Raw genomic sequence first — 22,140 nt, 5'->3', positions numbered from 1 at the left:
CCAACAATGGGGCACTGTTCCTAACACTGACACCAACAATGGGGCACTGTTCCTACCACTGACACCAACAATGGGGCACTGTTCCTACCACTGACACCAACAATGGGGCACTGTTCCTACCACTGACACCAATGATGGGGCACTGTTCCTACCACTGACACCATTGATGAGGCACTGTTTCTACCACTGACACCATTGATGGGGCACTACTCCTCCCACTGACACCAATGATGGGGCACTATTCCTCCTATTGATACCAATGACGGGGCACTATTCCACCCACTGACACCAACAATGAGGCACTTTTCCTCCCACTGACACCAATGATGGGGCACTACTCCTCCCACTGACACCAATGATGGGGCTGTCATGGACTTGCAATAGAGCTTGGCAAGCTTACCTGTACCTTCATGTCTGTATTAGAGGTCAGACTGCATTTCTGGATCCTTTTTATCACTTCTACTTCCTGTTCCTGCCCCGCCCAGGTCATCACAGGAAGTCTATATTAACCAATGCACTGCAGGTCTGATTTGCTGTTCAACAGTATTAGTTTCCTGTTTCCTGTGTGCTTGAACTACTCTTCTGTGTACCGACTTGGCTTGTCTCCGACCATTCCTGTTTGCCTGTTACCCTGACCTCTGGCCTGTCCCTTGACTACCCTTGTCTGCCTGTTACCCTGACCTCGGCTTAACCATCACCATTCTGTGTGTCCTGAGTGGCTGCTTCCCTTCTCTCCCTATGGAGCATGACCTGGGGGACCCCAGGGGCCGCGACCTGGGCCCAGCTGCAGCGAAGTCCATCCTCACCACTAGAGGCTCTGGTGAACACCTGCTGGGTCTTAGACTCCGCGCCCTGGGGAATCTTGGGCTCGCGTTCCGGTCCATCCGCAGCAGTCTGCTATTGGGTTCACTACCTTGCGCTGCGCCCCTGCCTCCAACAGGGTGCAGTTGTCACCTGGCCACAGGCGACCTGAACAGCCATGAACCCGGCCGACGTGCCGCTCCCTCTAGATGATCCATTACAGGGCTTAGTTCGCAGACTCGATACGCAAGAAGCTAATCAGACTCAGGTGATGCGATTCCTGCAGGAGCTGTCTTCCCGCTTTGAACAGCTTCAGACCTTGTTGGGAACCTCGAATCCGCAACACCAAGAGCAACCAGTGGCTGGGCCTGTCGCGCCAGTCACAGATTCCCATTCACTGAATCTACCTCCTCCAATCCGTTTTTCTGGAGACTCCAAGGCCTGCAGGGGGTTTCTTAGCCAATGCACCATCCATTTTGTGCTTCAGCCGCAAAACTTCCGGTCTGAACGGGCAAAGGTAGCCTATATTATTTCCCTCCTTTCCGGTGAGGCTCTAGCCTGGGCCGCCCCCCTATGGGAGAGGAATGATCCGGTAGTTTCCAACCTGACTGACTTCCTGAAGCTCTTTCGTAATATCTTCGAGGAGCCGGCTCGGGTTTCTTCAGCGGCTAGTGCTCTTTTACGTCTCCGCCAGTGGGACAATATGCCCTTCAGTTCCGTATCCTCTCAGCTGAGTTGAGCTGGAACAATGAGGCCCTGGTCGCTACCTTTTTGCAGGGTCTATCTGAACGAGTGAAGGACGAATTAGCGGGAAGAACCATCCCCGTCGGTCTGGACGAGGTCATCTGTAACCAGATCGATGTTCGTTTTCAGGAGAGATCCATAGAAAGAAAACGCCAACACACCCTGGGACCCAGCCAGTCTGAGCTCCCCTCTCTTCCTTCCGTGGAGCATCCTCTGCCTGAGGAACCCATGCAGCTGGGCCAGACCAGACTAACCCCCGAGGAACGTGCTAGGCGCAGAACTTTGGGCTTGTGCCTCTATTGTGGAGGCAAGGGCCATTTTCGTGACTCCTGTTCGCTTCGTCCGGGAAACGCTCGGGTCTAATACATTTGGAAGGTGGAGCATTGGACCCAGAAACATCACCTTCCGGTCTTCTTCTTCCAGTCTCCCTTCATGTAAGCACTTCTCCCCAATCAACCCTTGCATATCTGGATTCCGGGGCTGCCGGCAACTTTATGGACTGGAGAACTGCTTCTTCCATGAAGCTCACCCTTTCACCCCTTTCTACGCCGTTGGTAGTCTCGGCTATTGATGGCACTGTTCTTCCAGGGGGCCCTATTCGCTTCCAGACACTACCCATTAGGATGTCAATAGGGATTCTCCACCAGGAGTGGATATCCTTTCTCATCCTGCCCAAAGCCTCTACTCCCATTGTATTGGGCCTTCCTTGGCTACAGCTCCACTCTTCCCATGTGGACTGGGTCTCTGGGCAGGTCCTGGCTTGGGGCCCTTCATGTTTCTCGTCATGTCTTTCCAAGGTGACCTCTAAGGAAAGACTTCCGGTTGCTACCACATCGGTATCTTCTGACCTTCCCGCTGCATACAGCGATTACCGGAATGTGTTCTGTAAGAAATCAGCTGAAGTGCTTCCTCCCCACAGGTCTTTTGACTGCGCCATTGATCTTGTTCCTGAGGCAACTCTGCCCAGGGGTCGTACCTACCCATTGTCCATCCCTGAGACCCAGACCATGTCTGAGTATGTCGCAGAGAATCTTGAGAAAGGTTTCATCCGGAAATCCTCATCGCCTGCAGGAGCAGGGTTCTTTTTTGTCGCCAAGAAGGATGGTACCTTGAGACCCTGCATTGATTATCGAGGCTTAAACGCTGTTACTATTAAAAACCGATACCCCTTACCCTTAATATCTGAACTATTCGATAGGTTGAAGGGTGCCTCCATTTTCACCAAGTTGGATCTCAGAGGGGCGTACAACCTCATTCGAATTCGTGAAGGTGATGAATGGAAGACGGCGTTTAACACTTGGGACGGTCACAATGAATACCTGGTCATGCCTTTTGGGCTGTGTAATGCCCCAGCTGTGTTTCAAAACTTTGTCAATGAGATCTTCCGGGACCTGCTGTACCAGTTTGTTGTCATCTATCTGGATGACATTCTGATCTTTTCGGAAAATCTGCATGTCCATAGAAACCATGTCCGCACTGTACTCCAGCGCCTTCGAGAGAATAATCTCTATGCCAAGCTGGAGAAATGTTCCTTTGAATGTTCTGAGGTCCTATTTTCAGGATGCTTTGTCTCAAGTTTGGGCCTTTGTATGGATCCTGGGAAGGTCTTAGCCATTACCAACTGGCCCCTTCCTGCTAGTCTTAAGGCCACACAGCGCTTTCTTGGCTTCACAAATTACTATAGGCAGTTCATAAGGAATTACTCTTCCATCGCTGCACCTATTATCGTCTTGACCAAGAAGGGTGCTAATGCCAAAGTCTGGCCCCCCGAAGCTGTCACTGCGTTTCATGATCTGAAACAGGCCTTTGTCTCCGGGCCTCTCTTGAGGAGACCTAATCCTGGGGATGCATTCTTTATTGAAGTGGACGCTTCTTCAGTGGGGGTGGGAGCTGTTCTTCTTCAACTCTTTGAGAAGAGACGTCAACCATGTGCGTTCTTTTCCAAAAAAAATTCTCAGGAAGAGAAATTATGCTATCGGCGACCGGAAACTTCTCGCAATCAAATTGGCGCTGGAAGAGTGGCGTCATCTTTTGGAAGGTGGAACGATCTTCACCGATCACAAGAATTTACAGTACCTACAGAATGCTAAACGTCTGAATCCCAGACAGGCCAGGTGAAGTCTTTTCTTTTCCCGTTTTAATTTCACGATTACGTACAAACCTGGTTCCTGTAACGGTCGGGCTGATGCACTTTCTAGGTCCTTTGACACTTTGGACGAGGAGTCCACTCCTGAACCTGAGCCGATCATCCCCACTTCATGCATTATTGCCCATTCTACCACCCTGGACTCGAAGATTCCTCCTGGTAAGACCTTTGTCCCCACTGAGCTAAGAACTAAGATTCTTCGTTGGGGGCATGATTCCAAGGTGGCAGGCCACGCAGGGTTTCTTCGCTCCTTCTTGCTCATCAGCCGTCACTACTGGTGGCCTAATCTCCGCTCGGAGGTCAAAGACTATGTCAAGGCTTGTCATGTCTGTGCTCAGTCTAAATCCTCCGCACAAGCTCCTGCTGGTCTCCTCATGCCTTTGCCCATTCCTAAGGAACCCTGGGCTCATATTGCCATGGATTTTATCACCGATCTCCCACTGTCGGACGGTAATACAGTCATTTGGATGATAGTCGATCGGTTTTCCAAGATGGCTCATTTTGTTCCCCTTCCTGGTCTTCCTTCTGCTCCTGCCTTGGTTCCCATTTTTATTCGAGAAATTTATCGCCTCCATGGGGTTCCTTCTCACGTTGTTTCTGACAGGGGCGTTCAATTTACGTCTCGTTTCTGGAGAGCCTTTTGCAAATCCCTCAATATTGCCTTGGATTTTTCCTCTTCTTACCATCCGGAGGATGAGGGTTAATCAGGAGTTAGAGATTTTTCTTCGCACTTTAGTTTCCGCTCATCATGATGATTGGTCCTCTCTACTTCCGTGGGCGGAATATTCACATAACAATCATGTAAATACCAGTTCGCAGAAAACACCCTTCTTCGCAGTTTATGGAAGACATCCTCAACTTCCGCTTCCCATGGCCTGTTCCCTGGATATCCCAGCGTTGGCTTCAGCTCAGGAGTCCTTCAATTCTATCTGGAGTGACGTTCATGATTCCCTCCGGGCAGCTGCCAACAAATTCAAAGGCTTTGCTGACCGCCGCAGGCTTAAACCACCTTCTTTTCAGCCAGGGGACTCCACCAGGAACATCAAGCTTCGAGTGCCTTCCCTGAAGTTTGCTCCAACATTCATTGGTCCATATACCATAATTTCTAAACTGAATCTGGTTTGTTTCAAACTTCAGATCCCCAAAAGCCTCAGAATTGCTAACTCCTTCCATGTTTCCCTTCTGAAGCCTTTAGTCCTCAATAAATTTTCTCGTCCTTTCCCTACCAGGGCACCAGTCTCTGAGGATAATCAGGAATATGAGGTCAGTCAAGTTCTGGATTCCCGACTCTGTAGAGGCGTTCTTCAGTACCTTGTTCATTGGAAAGGCTTTGGTCCTGAGGAGAGGTCTTGGGTTCCTGCATCAGAGGTCTTTGCACCTTGTCTGTTAAGAAGGTTTCATCTGAGGTGTCCCTCTAAACCTGGGCCCAGGCGGGATAGGGGGAGGCCTCGTAAGGGGGGGGTACTGTCATGGACTTGCAATAGAGCTTGGAAAGCTTACCTGTACCTTCATGTCTGTATTAGAGGTCAGACTGCATTTCTGGATCCTTTTTATCACTTCTACTTCCTGTTCCTGCCCCGCCCAGGTCATCACAGGAAGTCTATATTAACCAATGCACTGCAGGTCTGCTTTGCTGTTCAACAGTATTAGTTTCCTGTTTCCTGTTTGCTGTGTGCTTGAACTACTCTTCTGTGTACCGACTTGGCTTGTCTCCGACCATTCCTGTTTGCCTGTTACCCTGACTTCTGGCCTGTCCCTTGACTACCCTTGTCTGCCTGTTACCCTGACCTCGGCTTAACGATCACCATTCTGTGTGTCCTGAGTGGCTGCTTACCTTCTCTCCCTACGGAGCGTGACCTGGGGGACCCAAGGGGCCGCGACCTGGGCCCAGCTGCAGCGAAGTCCATCCTCACCACTAGAGGCTCTGGTGAACACCTGCTGGGTCTTAGACTCCGCGCCCTGGGGAATCTTGGGCTCGCGTTCCGGTCCATCCGCAGCAGTCTGCTATTGGATTCACTACCTTGCGCTGCGCCCCTGCCTACAACAGGGTGCAGTTGTCACTTGGCCACAGGCGACCTGACAGGGGCACTATTCCTCCTATTGATACCAATGATGGGGCACTGTTCTTCCCACTGACACCAATGATGGGGCACTATTCCTCCTGTTGATACCAATGATGGGGCACTGTTTCTTCCACAGACACCAATGATGGGGCACTATTCCTCCCACTGACACCAATGATGGGGCACTATTTCTCCCACTGACACCAATGATGAGGCACTATTCCTCCCACTGACACCAATGATGGGGCACTATTCTTCCCACTGACACCAATGATGGGGCACTATTCTTACCACTGACACAAATGATGGGGCACTATTCTTCCCACAGACACCAATGATGGGGCACTATTCCTCCCATTTGTACCAATAATGGGACACAATTCCTCCTATTGATACCAACAATGTGGTAGTATTACACCCCCTAATACCAATAATGGGGCATTGTTTAATGTTACTGACCACACATTTTCTTCTCCCACTGGCCAAAGTCCATCCTTTCTAAAGTTTGAAGGACAATAAGCTGGCCCCTTGTTTAGAAAGTCTAGAGACCCTTGCATTAGAAGATGGGTCTTCTTTAAAACTGTCTGTTTTCTTATGCTCACACCAGCCCACACACACACACACCAGCTTTAAAGGTGTCTCCCTAGCCAGCCAGCTACTAAGGAGACACCTGTGTGTGGGCTTTACCTGATAGTGTTCTGTGCATGCAAACCACCACCATGCTTCTTCCTCCTTGCACTTTGACTGACGGTAACAGGGGCCTATTGCTTGACTGCCCTCAGTGCCTACATCTAGAACTCAGAAGAATGGGAAAGCGGCGATAGTACAAATTATTTACCATTGGCAGGGGTGCTTACAATGACCAGCTTTTATTTGTTTATTTATGTAAAACTTTTATCCCAAAAGGAAAAAAAATGCTTGCTATAACTATATATAAAGTATCAGCTGGAGTTCTGCTTACATTTTTTGGGGAATTTAAATCTGCTAGTGCATCTAACACTCCCCCCACCCCCATACTGGCAATCCTGCTGTCACAATCTGCCCCCTGTGCTCATTCATCCAGATTGGTGGCACTCTATCCAATACAGGAGGTGTGTTACTGGCCAGATCTCCAGGTGAAAACAGAGCCTAAAAAAAAAAAAAAGAATGCAGCCACCACATCTAAAGTTTAGAAAACTGCAATATATTACATTTTTAGTTTTGGGTTTAATACCACTTTAATGGAAAAAAAAGACCTAGCAATTAGTACCGCTTTATTAAAATAAAATACCAGATTGCTAGTGCTATAGTGTGTGTAGGTGGGGTGCAATATGGTGCGCAGGCAATAATTCACAGAGTCAGGTGTATTAGAAGACTTGTATTGAAGAAATGCAGCAAGAGTTCACAAAAAAACCCAGTGGGAAGGCTGCCCAACTGGGTACACTCATAGTTTCACAGTTTCCAGCAATGTGAAGAGAGCAGGTTTCAGCCAGACTGACAAGTCAAGAGGGCAGAATGCGGCCTGGCCGCCCCATACCTAAAGGGGAAGATGTCCAGAGGAGTTGCGACCCTTCACTTTCCCTCCTCCTCAGGAACCTTTCCTTACCGCTAGTACTGTCCCTAACAGATGGGGTACCTTTCCCTATGCTACCCACTTGCATAAAACGTGTCAAGCCTGGGAGTCAGAGCCCTAAATTGGCTCTGCCTGACCCAAAATGGCTGCCAGAGTCACATGGTTCAGCAGCATCCAACTGTAAGGATTCCGTGCGGTGTGATTTTGAAAATGTTCCTGTTCTACTTTGGTACGATTTACATCCAAAATTCACACTGCAAATCATGTCAAAATCATATTGCAGTAGTGTGAACCTCGCCTCAATCAATCTCTTTTCTAGAGGCTCACAAGTTGTGCTTTATTTTCCTCCTTGGGCGACTGAAGAGAAGAGAGATTACTGACACTGTGTAATGAGCACACCTGTATCTCTGCTGGAAGTGGATGTAAACGTTAACAATGAATTTCTCTTAGTAGGTCCCTTTTGGTCTGTTAAGCTGGGTATTAGGGATCGACCGATTATTGGCAAGGCCGATATATCAAGGCCCGATATGCACTTTCCCCAATATATCGGAATCGGCCCTGGAAGTTGCCGATATTGCCAATATTTTTGTGACATCATCCTAGATGTCAGGGTAACCCCGAGGACTTAAACCATTCATCCGTGAGAAAAACACACAAAAGTGAAGGATAGACAAAACGTGGGAGAGAAATAAATAGAAGATAAAAAAGTGGCCGTGCCGAAGTGCATTGGCCTAGGCCCTGAGGCCTGGTAGACAAAAATTGCCCCCGGTCTTAGCCAAAGGGCCAGGCCCTTAAAAGGCGCTATGCAGAAAGAAAAGCTTTTGGTGACTGTAGCCAAATTGCCCTAATGGTCAACTTCATTATATGTTCAAAATGCTATATTATAAGGTCAGACACTCATACAATAACATTTTTAAATAGCACTACGTAATATGTTTGAACAGGCTGCTGAAGAATCCATTGTGTTCAGTAGGAAATATTTGTATTGGAGTTCTTCAGCAACCTCCCTGGCCACTAGGTGGTGCTCTTTTGCTGCCTCAGATAGACCTGGCTGGAGAAATCCTAGAAGTGCTCCAAGACATCCCATAGTATGGAGGCACCAAAAATGATGCACAACCATTATTACATTTTTAGAAAAAGAAAACTTCTCATAACAGGAGCACTAATCTTGTAAGATTTACTGAGAAAGAACAATGAACACGTTACCGCTATTCACAATGTATATTTCTCTTTAGTGGTCTAGTGGCTATACAACAATGCAAGAAACAACTGTGCTAATAATAAGACAACAAGCTTAGAAGAATTAAGCACTTCTAAAAATCGGAACCCATCCTCCAACACTAACGTAGGATAAATGCTCTATTTTGTTGTAGCGCATGGTTCTTTTCAATGCCAAGCAATTATAACTACTGGGTTCATGTATATTGAGAAGTAAGCTGGAGAAATCATAAGGATGAAAAAATGGCAATGGGCAGATTCCTTTGAAATTTATGCAGTTTTCAGGTCTTTGATGGCTTTTCTCTGCAATAAGGATGTAAAATTGGCCATAAATCAACAGAATTTAATTTAAATTAATTTAATTTAAATTCCATTTATCATATATGACTGATGGGGTCAAATTGACGTTCATTTTAATTTTGTAGTTACGAGAAAATTTGATGGAGCAAGACAACATTTTTCTGAAATGAATACAATTCTAATTGTGAATGTGTTGTTTTTTTTCAGGAAAACTCATAATTAAATCTGATTGATATGTCTGGAATTCCATTCACATAGCAGGTCTGGATAATATTTTAAGAGCTTTAGAATGAAATTAGTTTGCTCAGTAATGACAAGAAGGAATGTTCTGACGAATTATTTTTCTATGGACTTTCGAATGAAAATCTAACCTTTTATGGGCAGCTTAAAGTGGATGTTTACTGCACCTGAGCGCCACAAACCAAAGACACTATTTAATTCATGTTTAATATTCAAAGCAAACTCCCCCATCCATCCATGTCTCCATACTTTATTTTGTTGAGAAATCACTTTAAAAAAACACCCGCCTGTTTCTGGCCATGGCCATCTTGAATAGGGGCAGATTATTCATGTAGCATTTACGTCCTGGAATCTAACAGCCCTTGGCTCAGGCATGCAAGCAGGACAGTGTGCTTAGCTGAAAAATCCCCTCATCTTCTTTTCCCCTCCTGAAGACTCCTTGGATGTATGACATCATTTGCCAAGGCTTGGAAACCAGAAAGTAACTAAAGAAATGAAAAAAAAAATGTACAAGTGAATAGGATATACTTTCCTATCTATTTCCTAATGCTAGCAGCATAAAGATTACAATAATCAATGTTGATCTGGAGAATGAAGTTCCACTTTAAATCCCAACTCTGGGAAAAGTAAAAATGCTCCCTTGATCCCTGAACTGCTGGGGTTAAATGCTTTTTTTAGGTTTAGGGGACTGGAAAAGCAGTTTTGTTCAACGAATCCTCCATTCCATCCCCTGGTAGTTGGCATTTCCCTTTGCCTTGGCGGTGAACTGATCCTCTATGTCAGGGGTCTTCAAACTATGGCCCTCCAGTTGTCCAGGAACTACAATTCCCATCATGCCTAGTCATGTCTGTGAATTTTAAAGTTTTGCAATGCCTCATGGGATGTGTAGTTCCGCAACAGCTGGGGGGCCATAGTTTGAGGATCCCTACTCTACGTCCTCGTGTCGATTTTAGGACTATGGGCCCTGGTTCAGTCTTGATGATGTCAGAGTACATTGAACCACCAGAGTATTGCGTAAAATAAGCTACAGGACTGAACTTGAAGCAGAGAGGAGCCTGTGGGATTGGACAATCAGGTAGTTAAAATTACTTTTCCCAGCCCCTAGATATAAACAAGCATTTAAACCTTATAGTCCAGAGGCAGCCTCAGTACAAGGCAGGCCTAGAGAGAAAAGACAAGTATTTTCTTGGCTACAGATGTGAAAGCATTTGCTTCAATTAGGTTGAATGAGACTCTTGTGCCTCGTGGCAACAGGTTCACTTTTATTGTGCTCACCAGCTGAACATACTTATCTTTTTACTCCACTTGTGCTTGGTTTGGCCACATTATATGAACGGAGGAATTCCTGTGTAAGCTTCAATTCGCAGGGTGGAACTTAAGTGGGGTACACACTAGTAGAAAATCTGCCGAAAAATCCCGCCCGATGTGAAATCGTCCGATTTTCGCCTAGTGTGTACACAACTTTCAGCAGCCGATGCCGACATTTTCAACGAAAAAAAACGGAGGGACAAACACCAAAATTGTTTTCGTCCGTCACCAGACGACCGATTTTCGTTTAATGTGTATGCAGTACGTCCGTGAAAAATCGGATACGAAAGACCGCGCATGATCTGAAGTTGCTGACAACCCGGAAGTCTAGGAACAAATGTGCCAAAAAAAAAGAAAAATCGGACGAGAAATTTCGTGAACATTTATGCACTGTCGACTTAAAACGGTAATGAACGCTGAGAAGACAGAGAAAAATCGGGGGATATTTCGTCCGATTTTCGTCAAGTGTGTACGGCCCCTTAGACATGACTGAGGACTCTTTACCCACCTCCAAAGGACCATGCTGGATATCTGAGCTGAAAATTGCCCAACACCAGCACTGTCACATGGGAGGTGAGGGAGCACGTTTTATGTTCTCCCATACCCAGAAGTACCAGCTAAAATCACTAGAAAAGATAAATTCGGATTCTGTGTTTTAAACCTGGAATCTTGCCAACATCCCTAATGAATATGGAACAAAAATAACCCCTGAGGATTGGGACTTTCAACGGCAAGAACCAGGACTTGAGTATGAAAATATATAAATTTTATTACACGTATTACAGAGATGAAACATACATAATCACACATAAAATATATGATAAAAACAAGGTCATAGATACGTCTTGGAACCAAGAGGGTCTGAGGTGTCTGGATCGGACTAGACGCGTTTCGGTCCAATTGCCTTTCTCGATAGTCCAGAGAACACCAGAGCTCAGACAGATATGTAAGACCTCTGTGGAATCCAGGACGTGAGACCAAAGGGATGGGCCTTGGTGGATGAGAAAAAGGCCTTCAATTGTCTATGGCCGCAAGTAGTATACGCTAGTTTGGCTGGGTCTACGCAAGATAGGCTCAGAACAATTTGTTAATATTGTATGGGCTTCCAAAGGAGATTTAAATGGTTATAAGCCATATACACAGTGGTTTGGAAAATGACAGTGAGAAGAGAGCTCCACGATCAGAAATTCCCACGAGGATCTCCAAGGTAAGGTCAAAAACACACAGGACATCTGTGAATTAGTAGTAGAATGGAGGTGTCCCCCGATGGATATATAGTGCTGGGACGTATCCAGCACTGCATCTCTGTACAGCCCTGTATGTGTGAGTAATGGCGGCGCAAAAAGTTCAATTATTTGAACTTTTTGAGACAACAGCCAGTCGTGCATGGGGATGGGTTGGGGGAGGTTGGACTGTCTCCCTCTCACCTGTTCCCCATCCACCCATTAGCGGCCATGTGCCTCCAGTGTGAGGACACTAAATTAAGAGTGTAGGACTGCAGATTTAAACAGGGTGCCGTGACGTGGCTCTGCAGCTTTCACATACATTGCAAATGTGTGTCAACTAAACCCCTGTTCTTTGTACCAAGAGACAGGTCTTATTTGGTTGGTGACAGACTGGAAGGTGAGTACATCAAACTGGGGGCTGGCTGACTTTCATGCACCTCTTACAATCCTTCAACCTCATTTTGTGTTTTGTTATAGGGATGGAGACGCCGGGCAACACCAGCTTGGGTCTCATCTAAAGTCCCACCTAGTCCAATATGTTTAAAGCAACCAGGGATGGAGACGCCTTGCTTACAGCTTGGTGCCTCATCTAAAGTCCCACCGTGCGATTTTCGTGCGTTTTTGGTGGATGCAGTTTTGATTTGACCCTAGTGTTTTCCGCATAGAGGGATGGAGACCAATAGCATGACCTGCTTGTCTCATATAAAGTCCCAAAGGAAATAAGGGATTGCAAAGGCAGTGTGCTTTACAGGCCATGCCCCATATATAAAATCCCTTCCTATCTATATACTGCATCCACCAAGGGGATGGAGGTGTAATGCTTTTCAGCTGGTCTTCTCCAGTTTGCACCATGGTTATATTATAACCTAATTATTTGAACTTTTTGAGACAACAGCCAGTCGTGCATGGGGATGGGTTGGGGGAGGTTGGGCTGTCTCCCTCTCACCTGTTCCCCATCCACCCATTAGCGGCCATGTGCCTCCAGTGTGAGGACACTAAATTAAGAGTGTAGGACTGCAGATTTAAACAGGGTGCCGTGAAGTGGCTCTGCAGCTTTCACATGCGTTTGCAAATGTGTGTCAACTAAACCCCTGTTCTTTGTACCAAGAGACAGGTCTTATTTGGTTGGTGACAGACTGGAAGGTGAGTACATCAAACTGGGGGCTGGCTGACTTTCATGCACCTCTTACAATCCTTCAACCTCATTTTGTGTTTTGTTATAGGGATGGAGACGCCGGGCAACACCAGCTTGGGTCTCATCTAAAGTCCCACCTAGTCCAATCAGTGTTGCCAACCGTCCGTATATTTACGGACAGTCCGTAAAATCAGGGCACTTTTCTCCTGCCCGTAAATGTCCGTAGCAGGAGAAAAGTGCCCGTGAAAAACGGCAACGATCGGCTCGGTTCGGAACTGCGCATGTGCAGTTCCGGAAATGCCCGAGATGACCCGATCATTTCCTGTTTTCGGGCAGGCGGGCGGAGCCCTGGCCAGGGGGGTGGGTCTGGCTGCTGTCAGGACTCAGAAGATGTGAGTGCGGCACGCCTACTTGTGACAAGGCGCCGCTGAGTGCTGCTGATTGGATGTCATGGCGCATTTCCCCGCCACACCACCGCCAGGCGCCAGAATTTGAAAATGTGGAGCAAAGCTGAGCTTAAAGTTGAGCAGGCGGCCGCGGCGGCGGAATATGGAGCCGTGGTGGAGTCTGGAGAGGACACAGTGTGACTGTGCTGCAGGACGGAGTCGGACACGGCCAGCATCCATCCACAGTCACAGAGGGAGTCACAGACACCAGCTCAGGAAGGCACAGGTCGGTCAGATAAAGGCATAAAGGCAGTCTTTGCTGTTCAGAGCTTACTGTTAAGTTAATGCAGCAGATAGATTTATTTTGTGTAGATGGACCTGGGTTAATGTATGTTTCAGTCATTTTACTAAAAAGAATGTTTGCTCTGCCTCTGGCAAAGACAAATGTCAGAGCTGAAGACAATTTATTGTATTAGAAAGGAGCTTTTAAGCTACAATGTAAAACCATTTTCAGCAATCATTAGGCTTTTAAATTGGGAGAGTGGTTTAAGAGTGCCCAGAGAAGAACTTTAATTTAAAAGCCTAATGCTTGCTGAAAAATTGTTTTACATTGTAGCTTAAGCCTCCGTTTCCACTACTGCGGCTACGAAGTCGTGCTACTTCTAGCACGACTTCATAGTGTAAGTTGTTTGCTGCTTTCAGTGCGACTTGTCCCTCATTATAGAGGTAAGTCGCACTGAAGTCGGCCCAAAAGTAGTGCACAAACTACTTTTGAAGTCGTCGCGGCAGTGAAAACGGGCCGAATTGAAATTAATGGCTTTTGACTTGCTGTGCGACTTGACATGTGTCAAGTCGCACAGCAAGTCGCAATAGTGGAAACGAAGCCTAAAAGCTCCTGTGAGGAGAGAGCTCATCTCAGCAGAGCAGACTGGCTGAGGAGATTCACCTTTTGGGCCCCCCACCAGTCTCTTCTATTGCTGACTAAACCAAGACAATTTCATTAAACTTTTGTTTAACTTAAACACATTGCTAATAGCTCTATCTACATGTTTATAGTTTAATTATTCATATTTGCACAGTTTAGCACTGAAAACGGCTATTTTATGTACATTTTTGCAATGTCAGTAAAAAATTGGTGCCGTCCGTAATTTTTTGGCATTCTGCCAGTAAATTTTATTCCGGGAGGTTGGCAACACTGAGTCCAATATGTTTAATTTATTTCAGCTCATTCAACCTCCTTGGAGCAAATGCTTTCACATCTGCAGCCAACACCATACTAGTGTTTTCTCTGCATTATCTCCGGCTTGCCTTCTCTCTAGGCCTCCCTTCTACTGGGGCTGCCTCTGTACTCAAGAGTTTTCGCCTTCAGGACTTTCCGAAGCCTCTCTCATCCTATGAAACTTCCTACAACAATCTGTCCAACTATTTCCTACTTTGTCTACTTTTAGGCAATCCCTGAAAACCCGTCTCTTCAGAGGCCTATCCTGCTTTCATCTAACCACTGTACTTTTATTTTCTCCATCAGCTCATCCCCCAAAGTTATTACCTTTTGTATCTCTTGACCCTCCCTCTTAAATTTTAAGCTGTAATGAACAAGGCTCTCTGATTCCTCCTGTGTTGAATTGTATTGTAAATGTACTATTTGCCCTCATGTTGTAAAAGACTGTGCAAACTGCCGGTGGTATATAAATCCTGTATAACAGGGGTGTCAAACTCAACTTCATCGAGGGCCGCATCAGCATTATGATTACCCTCAAAGGGCCAGTTGCATCTGTAATACTAGATGTCCAGAGCATCCCAAACCCCTTATATCAGATGTTAAGAGTCCAACCCCACCCTCCCTTACATCAAAGTGAACCCCCTTACCTTGTGTTGCTGCTGGGAAGAAGCTGGTGGCAGAGCTGGGAAACAGAAAGTGCAGGTCTGCAGGAGGCTCAAAGGAGGGTTGGAGCTCTACTGCAGCTCCAGGAGAGGTGTGAGTGCCACATGAAATGGCCTGGAGGGCCAGATTTGGCCCTAGGCCTTGTGTTTGACACATGTGCTGTATAATAATAATACTAACTTAAGATGTCCATAAGAATTCCTTTTTTTTGCCAGACCGGGAATCAGTGCATATTCTATGGAGGTGGGCCAATCAGCTCCAAAAAAGCATTCTTGAAGAACAAAATAATAGAACAGACTATAAAGCCTTGACCATTGGCTACTGTTTACCCTAGGGGTGCTCAACCCTTTGAAAAGTGCGGACCACTTAAGTGATTTGGTAACCGGTTGCAGGCAAAAAGGAAATTAAATGGAGGGTGAATGAGGCTGCAGGAGGAAAATTGAAGCGATCAGCTTCTGTATATGCTGCCCCTCCTGTCCAAGTGTAAAACAGAATGTGACAGGGAGGCCACACGGGCTCCCTAGAGTATAGGGTGGGGTTGCCATTGCGACCCCTGACGCTACACCAGTGGTTGGGGTGTGTGGTAAAAACACATATCGACTATAGGTTTTTACCACTCCCCAAAAAGCAAATGTAAATGAGCACTTACTGTCCTGAGCCCCCTACAAGGTTGCTTTCACACTGATTTACTGTGGTTTTCTGCACCACGGATGCAGCACAGTGGACTTGCGGCTTTCTTGCAGGTTAGTGGCGCTTTGCCAAAAACTTCCATTATATCTTGTGGGTGTGGTGCACTTTCTGAAAGCCCACCAAAACTCCCGCATTCAGGAAAGCGCACCAAACCTACAGGATATAATAGAAGTGCACTTCCCTGGTTTGAGGTTGAGGGCCACACCAGATGGCTCAGAGGGCTACAAGTTGAGCACCCCTGAGTTACCCCAAAACTGGGATAGTTTGCACATTGCTGTACTCATAAGCACTCATATCTGGGTGAAAACAGCCAAAAGAACATTGTGATAGAGTCAGGTCTTCCATATAAGTCCAAGCGTTCTCGGAAGGCGATGGCCAGCTTTTTGGTATGCTTTCAGTAACTTTAAATGAACTCTCTTGACAGTGATCTTCCACATGCGTACTCATAAAAAACAGAACCCAGGTAAAGGGATTATCCACAGACCTCCACTTGCTTAAAGGAATTCAAATACTCTATTGATTGCAAATGCCTCTCACTGTATAGTGAATAGATCCCCACCTACACACCGGATAATGCTCATTTGCAATACACAGGGCTGGATTGTTAAAAGTCATTAAAGATTTCACAAGCATGTGTTATATTCGTCAGACCTGCAGACCTACAGTAATAAATCAACATAATCACCCATCCTGTTATTAGAGCTTGTTATTGAAATAAGGTGGTGGTGGGGGCACACTTCATATAAGACACACTTCTGTCTTTTCAATAAACACTCTCAGCTTTAGCACGTATCAGTGAACTGCTGGCAGTAACACTTGGACAGGACAAACTGTCAGATCCCCAAGTGGCTCCTGTGCTAGCGACAAGATCTATTTATATATCCTTGATACAATCAGGGATTCCGAAAGCAAATACATCAGGAAAGAATGTTAACAGTCTTCACCAGATCATGTCAACATTTAGAGTTGGAAAAAACCCTTCAACTGCCTTCAATACCTGAATTTGCATTGGGTAAAACACAACTTGGACAAATAGAGAACTTAACCGAAGAATTCCCAACATCATTCAACTTACTTTCTGTGAGCCCAGGGATTTATACCAGTTCTCCAGTTAGAGAACCACCAGTTCTCTAATGCCCTGGGTCCAGTGCTGTATCTTGGCCTAGGCCAGCAAGGCCCAGGCCTAGGGCGGCACTTTGCAGGGGGCAGCATAAAAGCTGCACCCCACACAAAAAAAAAAAAAAAAAAAAACAGCCTCCTCCCGGCCCCGCCGGCTTGCGCTGCACTTTTAGTATCGTGCCAGTCTTATGGGGTGAATTGGGCAGAGGGCAGGATCCAAATAAGTCTGGCACCTACATAAAGCACTCACACTGCTACCTGCCAGTATGATAATACCGGCAGGTGAGTCATCATGTCAATAATATAATTTTTAATATAATATAATTTCATGTGATGGGCACTGATGAGGCTGAACTTATGGGAACTGATGAGGCTACGTTGATGGGCACTGATACACTGTGGTTGTGGTCTGTGGTTTACAGATGACAGAACGGGTCAGAAACAGGAAGGCTCGGGTCATATTTAAATAAGGGGGTGCACAAGTTTAGTCAGGCTTAGGGCAGCACAAAACCTAAATACACCACTGCCTGGGTCCACAGAAAGGGGGTTGAATGATTTTGGGTATTCTTTAAATTAAAAAACTCATGTCCTCTCAAAGACTCACCACTTTGTTGTCTAGCGTTGGTCCTCCTCTCTGTTGAAGAATGCCCAACATCATTGAACTTACTTTCTGTGAGCCCAGGGTTTCATGAACCCACCAGTTCTATAATGCCCTAGGCCACAGGTGTCAAACACAAGGCCCGCGGGCCAAATGCGGCCCCCCAGGCCATTTCATGTGGCCCTCGCACCTCTCCTGCAGCTCCCGCACCCCCCTTGTCTTTGCCCCCACCTTGTCTCTTTAGTCGACAGCAGAGAGTACAGAACTCCTTTGCCAGATTCTGCACTCCTCTGTGCAGCTGCAGAAAGGCTAATCTTTGCCCACCCCCCTCCCCCTTCTCAGCAGTCCGCAGCAGAGAGGAGGGCAGAACTCCTCCTACAGATCGTGCACCTCTCTGTGCAGCCGCAACACCACCTTGCCTTTGCCTCCCCTGGTCTCAGCATTCAGCAGACTCTGGAAGCTGACTCCAGCCCTCTTCTGATTCTCCTCCAGACCCTGTACTTCTTCCCAGAATCAACCGCATCGTCTTCCTGGCAGCAACACAAGGTAAGGGGGTGCACTGTGATGTAAGGAAGGGTGGGTGACTCTTGACTTATGATGGTGAGGGGGTTCTTGACATCTCATGTAGGATGTAAGGGGGCGTGGGGTGCTCTGGACATCTAATCTTACAGATATAACCAGCCCTTTGAGGGCAACCATAATACTGATGCGGCCCACGATAAAATTGAGTTTGACACCCCTGCCCTAGGCCTACAGAACAAGGGTTACAGATTTTGGGTGTTCTTTAAATTAGAAAACGTATGTCCTCTCGGAGACTCACCACTTTGTGGTCCAGCATTGGTCTCCTTTTCTGTGTTGAAGAATCCCTAACATCATTCAACCCACTTTCGGTGATCCCAGGGCTTCATGGACCCACCATTTCTATGATACCCTGGATCCACAAAAAGGGGGTTGAATAATTTGGGGCATTCTTCAAACTACAAAACTCACATCGTCTCAAGGATTAAACACTTTGTGGTGCAGCATTGGTCCTCTTCTGTATTGAAGAATGCCCAACATCATTCAACTCACTTTCTGTGAGCCCAGGGCTTCATAGAGCCACCCATTCTCTAAAGCCCTGGGTTCACAGAAAGGGGTTTGAATGATTTTGTGCGTTCTTAAAATTAAAAAAACTCACGTCCTCTTAAAGATTTACCAGCTTGTGGTCCAGCATTGGTCCTCTCCTGTGTTGAACAATCCCCAAAATCATTCAACTCACTTTCTGTGAGCCCAGTGCTTCAAAGACACCAGTTTGATGACGTCCACAGAAAGATGGTTGAATGATTTTGGGCGTTCTTCAAAACGGAATAAGATCAACGCTGTACCACAAAGTGGTGAGTCTTTGGGAGGACCTCATTGAGGAGAAAGTGAATGCTTCATCATGGGGTAAAATACGGCAGAGATAAGCACTGACATTATTTAAGTGCCATTCTTTGCATCAATGAAGACCATCTATTGATAAACAAAATAGGAGGAACAGGACCCTAAAAGTCACATGAGTGGCAAAAATATATCTAAAATAAAGGGTCAAAGGCCAGCCATAGACAGAGCGATTTTCTTTCCTGCAACCACGAGTTTCAGGAAAGAAAATTGCTTGATTCCCCCAGACTTGTGTTCTCCCGAAGGGGGATGGGGCAAGCTGTCCCCACCAGGGGAACACAGTGACTATCGCTAGTGGCTATAACAGCCACTAGCAATAATTGCATGTAAAATCGAACAGGCTGGTTGTACACAAATTGATCGATCAGCCTGCCCATACATGGTTCGAATCTCAGCCAAGCCCTCAGCCAAACTGTCTATGGCCGGCTTAAGTTATCCAAAAAACTTGCTTCTTTAATAAGCTTAAGTCAACCAATAAAGGGTATCACTTCTGGTTGTATTTATTAAAAATTCTCAGAGCTATTCGTCCTGTGAAACTGCATTTGTTCTTTGTGATTGGGGTCAAAATCGAATGTTACTGGGCTGTTTTCTATTCAAGTCAAATTCTATCAATTTATATAGAATAGAGGGAATCAGGAAAATGCAGCATTATGGCCACTAGATGGAGCCAGTAATCATAGGAAATAAATACTTGTTTCCTATGATTTCCAGCTCCATCCCGTGGCCATAATTCAGTATCTTTGTGAAACAAGCTATTTTTATGAATGAATAACATCTGACCTGGAGAGAAAATAGCCTAGTAAGATTTAGTTTTGACCCCATTCACACAGAATGAATGCAGTTTTACAAAAATGAAATATACCCCTAAACTCCGAATGCAAAAAAAATGATCATAAATACATATTGAGAGAACTGGAGGATAGGCTAGAACTGGGCTTTAAAATCATATATGTGGCCTGAAATCTTTAATGCCTCCTCCAACCAAAATGAATATTTCAGCGGACTTTGGTGGCTTCATTCTGCATTTCTCTGTAATACACTGAATGAAACATCCATCAGCAAGACTCCCTTATAGTATCAATGTAGCAATGCTAATGTTTAATGTGGCTTAAAACAAAGCCAAGTTTTGTCCCTTGCGCCAGCTCTGTAAGTGACGCCATTACAGTTCGATAAGCGTACATAAGATATGGCATTCCCGGCCATAGGAGAATTCCATAGGGTTCTAAACTGGTTGTGTCAGTCGCTCCCAGATCATTGTAAGAAACCAGTTTAATGAAACACTCATTAGGCATACGAATTGGTCACTTTAATTCTCCTAGATGTTTAACTTGTATTACTTGCATTTCCTGTTCTGGAAAACTCTTTCAAGTAATCCAAGGGAGAGTTATTAAGCTTTCTAATGACCAATAAAATAATAAAATGATAATTTAGCAGTCAGGCCATGCCCGCATGTTCAACCACTAGCTTTAATCTTGTCGGCGTGGTATCAGACAGTATCAGTATTTACTGCAAGTTATTATGGCGCTGGCTATAGAAGATTCCCTAATCAATGGACCTTGTAAACTATTTTAAAGGCTAAAGCCGCCCATAGATGGACTTTAATTAAGCCAGTTCAGTAAGGACCAAACAAATTCCAATCCATGTGTGGTCATTACTGCTTGACATAAGTCAATCTAACGATCGATTTCTGTTGAACCAGTATGTTGGAAAACTTTTGTTGCTCGGTGGCTGCAGCATAGGCGTGCACAAGGGGTGTGCCAGATGTGCCTGGGCACTAGGGCACGGACAAGGGGTGGGCAGGAGGGACGGCTGCCCTGGGCACTGTGGTATCATGTGAGGTGCAGGGGCACCACAAGGAGATTGGGGGGAGGGGATTTGTGTTTGCAGGGGGACGTTTGGGGGGGCAGCAGGAGGTAATAATTGTTCTATGATGGGAAATTTCAGGAGGTGTGCTAGGAGTAGGGTGAATTGGGGGAGATTTGTGTTAAGAGGGGAGATGGGGAAGAGGATTTGTGCTAGGATGGGGGATTTGGGGGTGTTTGTGTAAGAAAAGGTAATATTGTGGGGGGGGTTGTGCTAGGAGGGGAATTTGTGGGTGCCATTTGTGCTAGGAGGGAAAATTTGGAGGGATTGGGGTAGGGGAATTTGTGCTAGGAGGGAGATTTGGAGTGGGGGGAAAGGATTTGTGCTCGGAGGAGAAATTTGAGGGGTAGAGGATTTTAGCTAAGCATGTAGATTGGTGCTCAATATTTTTTGGGGGGAGGGATTTTTTTTTTTTTTTTGCAGATACATAATGCTCATACATCTTGGAGGGGGGGGGGCAATTTGGCATGCTTGCCCTGGGCTCTAGCTGACCTTGTCCCAGCACTGCTGGCCACACCCTAACACTGTGTGCAATGCTGATTCCCCCTATTGCCTGGGCTCCCCCCCCCCCCCAAGTGCTGCTGGCTTCCCTCCTCTCCCACTGGCTGCTGCAAGGATGTTTTAGGATGGAGAGTGGGGGGAGAGGCTAGTAAATATGTCATTAACCAGCCCCTTCCTTTTCTAAATGAACACAGAGGACACTCACTCGCTGTGTTCATTCATAATTTCATTCATAACTCATAATTTTTCTTTTTGGGCCCCCCCCCCCCCCAAAAAAAAAATTTTGAGCACCAGCCGCCACTGATAGGGGCGGGAATCCCAGAGCGGCCATTCATTAAAACTAGAAGAAGAACGGGCAGTGAGCAGCGCACCCCCCCCCCCCTCTCCCAGCAGTGGTGGAACACCAGGGCCCGCTCTTTGGCCCCTTGGGACGCCTTGGCCCCCTACATCTGTATGGGCTGTCCCCCCCTGATGGCGGCCCTGGGGACACCTATTACCCAAAGTATGTAGGCACAGGACAAACCCCCTGTCACACCCCCTTAAAGGAGAATTATACAAAAAAATGATTAGTTAACCACTTTGCGTCCGCTCACAGTAATACTACCGCGGCAGAGTGGCTCGTTATCGTCTGACGACGTAGTATTAACGTCGTCAGACACTCCCCCTTCTGAGAGGCGATTGCGCGCCGCCGGAGGCTCGCTCCCGCTGTTTTCATTCACAGCGGGAGTCGGGCCAGGGGAGGAGCAGCGGCGATCGCCGCTGCTCTTACCCGATCGTCGGGGATCGAGTCTGGAGATCCGCCCGCTGTGTGTAAACACAGCGGGCGGATCTCTATAGTGACAGGGAGTGACAGATCGGACTGTTCAGCATAGCTGGACATCCGATCTGTCCATGACTCACTCAGTCACCTCCCCCCCACACGTCAGTAAGCACCAGGCATACATTAACC

This window comes from Pelophylax lessonae (assembly GCF_965119305.1).
Source record: "Pelophylax lessonae genome assembly, chromosome: 6".
NCBI lineage: Eukaryota > Metazoa > Chordata > Amphibia > Anura > Ranidae > Pelophylax > Pelophylax lessonae.
Note: the sequence above shows the minus strand (reverse complement) of the source record.